Source organism: Artemia sp. Qi Xiang Cuo, chromosome 11 (assembly GCF_049724085.1).
Source record: "Artemia sp. Qi Xiang Cuo chromosome 11, ASM4972408v1, whole genome shotgun sequence".
In the NCBI taxonomy this organism is placed as follows: Eukaryota; Metazoa; Arthropoda; class Branchiopoda; order Anostraca; family Artemiidae; genus Artemia; species Artemia sp. Qi Xiang Cuo.
The window spans coordinates 10133776-10141199 of NC_142804.1; the positions used below are offsets into that span (position 1 = coordinate 10133776).

Genomic DNA, 7424 nt, shown 5'->3' on the forward strand with positions numbered 1-7424 from the left:
TTGAATAACATACAGTTTACATGTAGCCCCCTTCCTTTATTGCTTAAATGTAGCGTAGCCCAAAACTTTACGGATATTTTACTGTTGTTTTTCTTCTAATCAGCATTATTGGCAACTGCAGTAAGAAATAAGTAAAAATAATAAATAAATCAGCCAAATTTTTTATATAACACAGGGTTATATCTAGGCATTGCATGGGGAGCGGTGACTGGGAATACCGTTCAACGGGAATTTACTCTGAAATAAATATAAATTTCCAAAATATAAAGAAGTAAAATTTTTGTTAAACTAGTGTTTAGTTTAAGAGGGCTTTAAATTAGACAAGCGACCGTTTCCCCCTGATTTCTTCTAAATTGGCTTAAGTTTGTACGGCCTAGAGAAGAAGCTTTAGTTAAAACATCCTTGACGTAAATTTATTTCCTCTTCTTTTATTGCCTTTTCGTTATTTCTTTCATTCCTTTTTATTTATTAGTTGTTTCTCCTCATTACACATATATCGCTTCTCAGCCTTTTGGCTAAGATCAAAGTGTAGTATCTCTTCTTAGCAGCTTAAGATCTGATACGGTCCCTACACAGTACCCAAAATATTAAACTGATTTTTGGAAATTGGAGGGATATAGTGGCTTGCTGTGCTCCTCCCCGTTTTGGCTTGGTGTTGTAGTCAGTGTTTTGGAAAAAAATTTCGGGTGGTCACCCCTCCCCCTCCCTTGGATACAGCCTTTCCTATGACCACTTTTAGAGCCTATTACTTATCATAAGTTTATGTAACAAGTAACATGAAACCTAACGCATTGTATATATTTTGGAATCAGTAAGACAAACCAATTCTTTAATGTTTCAATTGTTATAAAAAAAATTTTCTTTAGAGTTTTGGTTACTATTTGGGTTCAGCTCTATTGGTTTAAAAAAAAGCGTTTGATACCGCTAATTTCAGTATTTTATTGGATAGATTAAGAGATGTGGGTGCAAAAGAGAGATGTTTGAATTTTTTAGTTGGTTTTTCAATGGTAGGTCAGTGAGGATAAATATAGGAGAGAATTTTTCTAGTTTTTTCCTGTTTCATGTGGAGTTCCTCAGGGTTCCGTCTTAGGAACCCTGTTGCATTTAGTGTATGTCGACAGTATGCGGTTCTATACTTTTGGTGTGTCTATGACATCTTTCATCGACGATACAGTACTTGTTGTGGTAGCGAAGACTCTTGAAGAATTGGTCCAGCGAGGGTTGAGTGAGTTTGTAGGCACTAGCTTACTTAGCATTAACGCGGCAAAGAGTAATTATATTCTGTTTAATCGGACTTGTATATCTCCAAATCTCCCCAGTGAAATAGCAATAAATGGTTCTTTACTTAAGCGGGATGAGGAAGTGCGGTACGTAGGATTCATTCTCGATCAGTACCTCAGCTGGAGAAGACACGCTGATGTGGTTGCGTGTCAGGTAGCGCGTGGCCTTGGTATTTTAAGAGGTTTCCAACATTTTTTACCTTCTCATATTTTAATTCTCTTATATCATTCTTTGATTGCGCCGTATATAAATTATGCATATCTGATTTGGGCTAGTGATTTTACGTGCAATTTTAAACGAGTGCAGATTCAACAAAATAAAGCAGTGTGGTTAACTGGTAGGTATGATACAGGAGTTTTAAGTATAGAGTCAATTTTTAGGAAACTTAGGATTTTGAATTTGGGTCAGATTAGAGATTTTCAGATAGTTAATTTTGTGTTTCAGAGTTTGAATGGTTCTGCGCCTGATATTTCTAATAATTTATTTCGTTTTAATTCATTTTATCACGGATATGCTACGAAAAATGCTGAGGATCTGGTAAGTGAGCCAAGAAGTACAGTTTTTTCTAGCCATTTGGTAAGGCACACGTGTCCGATGGTCTGGTATACCTTTCCAGACTCAATTAGGGAAGCAGAAAAAGTACCCCAATTTAAAAACCGGCTAAAGAAGCATCTTCTTGAGGGCGGTAGGCGAGTGTGGGGCTGAATGATATATATATATACGTATATATATATATATATATATATATATATATATATATATATATATATATATATATATATATATATATATATATATATATATATATATATATATATATATATATATATATATATATATATATATATATATATATATATATATATATATATATCGTTTTTTAATGTATTAATTCGTAATTACTATTATTATCTTTTTTTTTATTGTTCTTTATTTATATTTATTTCAGTGATGATTTGGTTAGTTGTATAATTTATAATTGCGTACTGATTGTGTTTTTCGAGCATATTTGTGCTTTGTTTGTAACCGATCGTCAAGCCGGCATGATTCTTTTAAATAAAGCTGTTGAATCCTTCCCTGGCGAGGTTATCAAATCAGTAATGATACAATAAAGAAGAGAAACAGATAATGAAGATAAACAATAATGCAAGATATATAGCAATTATTTTCCAACTTGATTTTTTTACTTATATCCAATATCCCATCCAGTCTTTGTGGAGTTCACAGCGGGGAACTCCCCCAAATATTAACGAAAGGTTTTTTTTTATTGAGATTATGAGATAGGCCATGCCTTATAACTTGGGTGAGTATGTCCCCTTCTGAAAGTAGCACTATAATAGAAAAATTCCAACTTGTTTTTGGACTACAAAAAATCACTTACGGTTTATCTTTAGCCTCCCTCCTCTATTATTTAAATGTGGCCCTAGTCTCTTAACGAAAATTTACGAAGATTTTGTTGTTGTGTTTCTTTTAATCGGTATTATTGGCAACTGTAGTGAGATATAAGTAAAAATAATAAATAATAAATTGGCGAATTTTGCATATAATGTAGGGTTGTATCTAGGCATTGGAAGGGGAGGGGTGACTGCGATTGCCGTTAAACGGGAATTTACCTAAAATGAATATAAGTTTCCTCAATATAAAGAAGTGAAATTTTTGTTAAACTAGTATAGAGTTTAAGATGGCTTTAAATAAGACAAGTGCCCATTCCTCCTGATTTCTGCTAAATTGGCTTAAGCTTGTATGGCCTTCAGAAGAAGCTTTATTTAAAATACCCTTGTCGCAAATTTGTATTTTGTTATTTCTTTCCTTCCTTTTTATTTTTTTGTTATTTCTTTCCTTCCTTGTTTCGCTTCTCGGCCTTTTGGCTAAGATCAAAGCGCAGTATCTGTTCTTATCAGCTTAATATCTGATGCGGTCCCTACAGAGTACCCAAAATATTAAACTGATTTTTGGAAATTGGAGGAATGTTGGAACCTGCTCCGCACCCTCCACGTGTTGGCTCGGTATTGCAGTTAGTGTTGCGGGACAAAAATTTGGGATGGTGAAGCCCCCTCCCCCCGTGGGTACAACCTTGCCTGTGACCACTTTTAAAGCCTGATATATATAAAAAGTTTACTGGATAAGTAATATTAAACATAATAAGTTGTATATATTTGGAATCAGCATTACAAGCCAATTCTTTGATGTACTAATTATTGTAAAAATTCCTTTCTTTAGAGTATTGGTTACTAGTGCGGTTAAGCTCTATTGGTTTATGTTTGTAGCGTAGGCTAATTTTGAAAGTCTACCACTCTACAACTTATATACGGACAGAAAAATAGGCCAGTCTTTTTAAAATCGGCTTAGCTAATTCTTTGAAACAAATCTAGATTGACAAGGGAATATAATTTCGGGAGAGACAAATATCTCCACCTTTATGGCCAGTTCTTTTGTGGGAATCTTTAAAACAGTAAAAAGAATGACATTTTATCTCGTTACTGCATTGTTTATAAGTAAAATTCGTCTCTCTGTGGTAAGAAGGAAATATCTTCCGCTATCATGTTGAAGTTGTAATATATATAGTGCGAAGAGCACGGACTTGACCTAGGCCTCAGCACTCAGCCCACAGCAGGTTTTTATAGATTTTAGTCTGTAATTGCGCAATAGTATAATCGTCGGAACTGTTTCCAGGAACAGTTGAATACTAAACTTAAGAGTTTAAAATTTGACGATTTGGAAGATGGTTGGAAGAATTTTAGAACAATAATTTGTGAAGTTGCTGAAGGTGTCTTAGGGAAGAAAGCTAGGACTGCAACTAAGAATATTATTGAAAAAGCTTTATGTTTTATAGAAAAGAGAAAGGACTTGTACAAGAATTATCTGAGTGATATATCATACGAAAACAACAGGAATGTAAAGAAAGTGGAGAAAGTATTAAAACATGAGCTAAGGAGGTGTGAAGTGGAGACCATGGATAAAATTGCCGAGGATCTGGAAGATGAAGCTATACGACATAATAGTAAAATATTGTACTGGTATGCTAATAAATTGAGAGGGAGTTGTCAATCCGAACTTGTCCCAGTTAAAGATAGGAACGGGCCACAATTAGTGATAAGGAAAGAGTTAGAGAGAGATGGGCATTTTGAGAATTTGCTTAGCCGAAAAAGAGTTGCAGGAAAAGCTGTAGAGGAAAATGAAAAAGTTTGCGATACCTTGGATGCGAAGGAAGATTTGTTTTGTGAGGAAGAATTAGCGACAGTACTAAAATTAAAAAATAATAAGGCTCCGGGTGCTGATAGTGTGGTAAATGAGGTTCTTAAATATGGTGGCTCTGAGGTTAGAAATAAGATACTGAATTTTATGAATATGATTTTTTTTTAAACGGGGAAGTACCTAACGATTTTAGGAAAACCTTAATTAAGCCACTTTATAAGAGTGAGTGTGGTAATTATCGAGGCATTGGTCTGGTCTCTGTAGGTAGCAAATTATTTAGTAATATGATACTTTTTAGACCGAGAGACGCCGTAGACAAAGTTTTAAGAGAAGAACAGTGTGGTTCTAGCAAAGATAGAGGATGTGTCGACCAAATTTTCACTCTTAGGTTAATAATTGAAAAGTACCTGAGTTGTCAAACACATTTGGTACTCAGTTTTATAGATTACGAGCAAGCGTTTGATTCAGATGATAGAAGAGTTTTAGCGAAGGTCTTATCCTTGTATGGTATACGAGACAAATACATTAAAGTAATTAGTGCAATGCACGAGAATAACACTGCCCCGGTTAAGGTAGGAAATGAGGTTAGCAGCTGGTTTTGTCCTAAATCAGGAGTTAAGCAGGGTTGTGTTCTATCGCCCTTTATATGGATTATTTTGATGGCCTTTGTCTTAAAGAGTACAGGAAAGGCAATTAGAGACAACGGAATCAAATGGGGAGGAAAAAGTCTCCTGGACATAGATTATGCTGATGATTTAAGCATCCTAGATCAAAGTTTGAGCAAAATGAATGAATTTAGAGGTTTTACGAGTTCAAGGTGCAAGAATAGATTTGAAAATAAATGTTAAAAAGACTAAGTCACTAAGGCTAGGAATAAGTGAAAATGAAAAGGTGACGTTGGGTAACGACAAGATTGATCAGGTGGACAGCTTCACTTACCTTGGTAGTATTATTAGTAAAGACGGTGGGAGCAGTGAAGATGTTAAAAGTAAAATAGCTAAGGCTCAGGGTGTTTTTTCACAGTTAAAAAAAGTTTGGAAGAATAGGAAGATAAGTCTACAAACCAAGATTAGAATATTAAAAGCTACAGTGATGACAGTGGTCAAATATGGCTCTTAAACATGGGCGCTCCGAAAAGCGGATGAACATTTGCTTGATGTTTTCCAGACAGATTGCATACGGATTGTTCTGGGTGCCTGGCTGACTGAACGTATTTCAAACGGTAGGCTGTACGAAAAATGTGGTTCAATACCACTTTCTAGGGTTATAATGAAAGAAAGGTTGAGATGGCTAGGGCACGTTGTGCGGATGAAGGAAGACAGATTGCCGAAAATTGTCCTTTTCGGCCAACGGTCTAGGGCTAAAGGGAAAGCAGGTCGTTCTCGTCTGGGGTTGAAGGATGTTATAAGGGAAGATTAAAAGAAAATGGAAGCTATCTGGGAGGGTTTAAAAAGGGAGGCTTTGAACAAATTGGGATGGAGGAGGAGCGTGCGTAGCCGTGTTGGCCTCAGGTGGCTTGGTGCTGTGGTGAGTTGTTAGTAGTAGTAGTAGTAGTAGTAGCAGTAGTATAATCGTCGGGTTATTCCTTAGTTTTCAATCATAAGGTGTTAAATCATTAATATCAATTAAGTTAGTAATTTCTTGCGTGAATTTAATTTCTTTTTCCTTTCAATGCATTAAAGAATCATTCGTTTTATAGGTTATCTCTTGGGACTCGTTTTGATTCTCACTGTTGCTTCTCTTCTAACCGCAGACTCTTTTACTATTCTTTTGCAACTATTTTTCATCTGATTGCTTGTTTTCTGTATTTTTTTTTCTATAGCCACTCTGCTTTTCTATGACGAAGAAATAAAAGTTCAAATGAGGATAAATCCTTTTATTAGACAGTCATAAGAGATACATAAAAATAAATATTTTGATCCTGTCGCATTTTATTTTTGTGCATCACTACCTCAGACATTTTTCCGCGCCTCTTGCCTTTGCTGTTCGGATTAATTCAAAATCGTGTAGTCAAGATTTTGTTTGCAATTTAATGTAATACTTGCTGTTTCTTGTTCCTTGCCTTTTCTTTCGCTGTTCGGAGTAATTTGTAATCTTGTGTAATTTTTCAAGTGATAAATGCTTAAACCCAATTCCTCTTTCCTGTTTTTCTTTCACAGTCTCATACAAGCTAAAATAACACATTCCTTCATTCCATGTAGTTTTGCTTCGTCTTTTAACTGGAAATTTTATCGTGCAACATTTTAGTTTGCAATTAAATGTGACTGTTGCTTATTCTTTTTCGATACCTTTTTCTTCAGCTGTTCAGAATCATTTGTCATCTTTTGTGATTCTGCAAAAGTCATATATACTAAAAACGGTACAGCCCCTCCAGAGGAAGGGGGGAACTAAGAAATAAATTGAAATCTTCACTCTTAATTGATGATATTTAAGTTGTATTGTAAAAATTATTAATAAAAACATATTTTGCATTAGACGGTAAAACTAAAAACGGTTTTTGAATTAATTTTTCAGATGAAAAAGAAACAAAGAATTAATAATTTTCGAAACGCTGATCTGATTGAAGATTGACACCCTGAGTTTCATCAATCAGCGTATACAGTGGTGTTGGCACCAAGAACAGGGTTGCAACCTAAAGCACGAAAGTGCTATTTTGGCACTTTCATTATGGTTAGCAATGTGGCTCATGCTACCAGTGCTTCCTATTTGTTCCTACCAGATTTCCGTTCGTTCTGTTAAAAATTCTGATACCTGTCCACTGAAAATCCGATTTTTTTTTCTGACACCATACAGATTCAAAATTCAACAAATCTCTGTCTTAACCGAAAAATCTGAAAGTATTCCGTCGCATTGCAATCTTTTTCTTTTAACAAAACAACTGCACATTTTTTAACTGCACATGTAAAGACACATGTCTCTTTTTTTTCGTGTCACACTTTGCTTTCATA

The 7424-nt window shown here is 34.9% G+C and overlaps 2 non-coding genes across 2 annotated transcripts; both read left to right on the forward strand.

Moving 5' to 3' along the window:
• Positions 1 to 495: 495 nt before the first annotated feature.
• On the forward strand, positions 496 to 682 carry LOC148946616 (U2 spliceosomal RNA). Its single transcript, XR_016142486.1, has one exon. It is a non-coding gene; the product is annotated as a U2 spliceosomal RNA (small nuclear RNA).
• Positions 683 to 3129: 2447 nt separating this feature from the next.
• Positions 3130 to 3318, forward strand: LOC148946617 (U2 spliceosomal RNA). The gene has a single exon (XR_016142485.1). It is a non-coding gene; the product is annotated as a U2 spliceosomal RNA (small nuclear RNA).
• The last annotated feature ends 4106 nt before the right edge of the window (positions 3319 to 7424 follow it).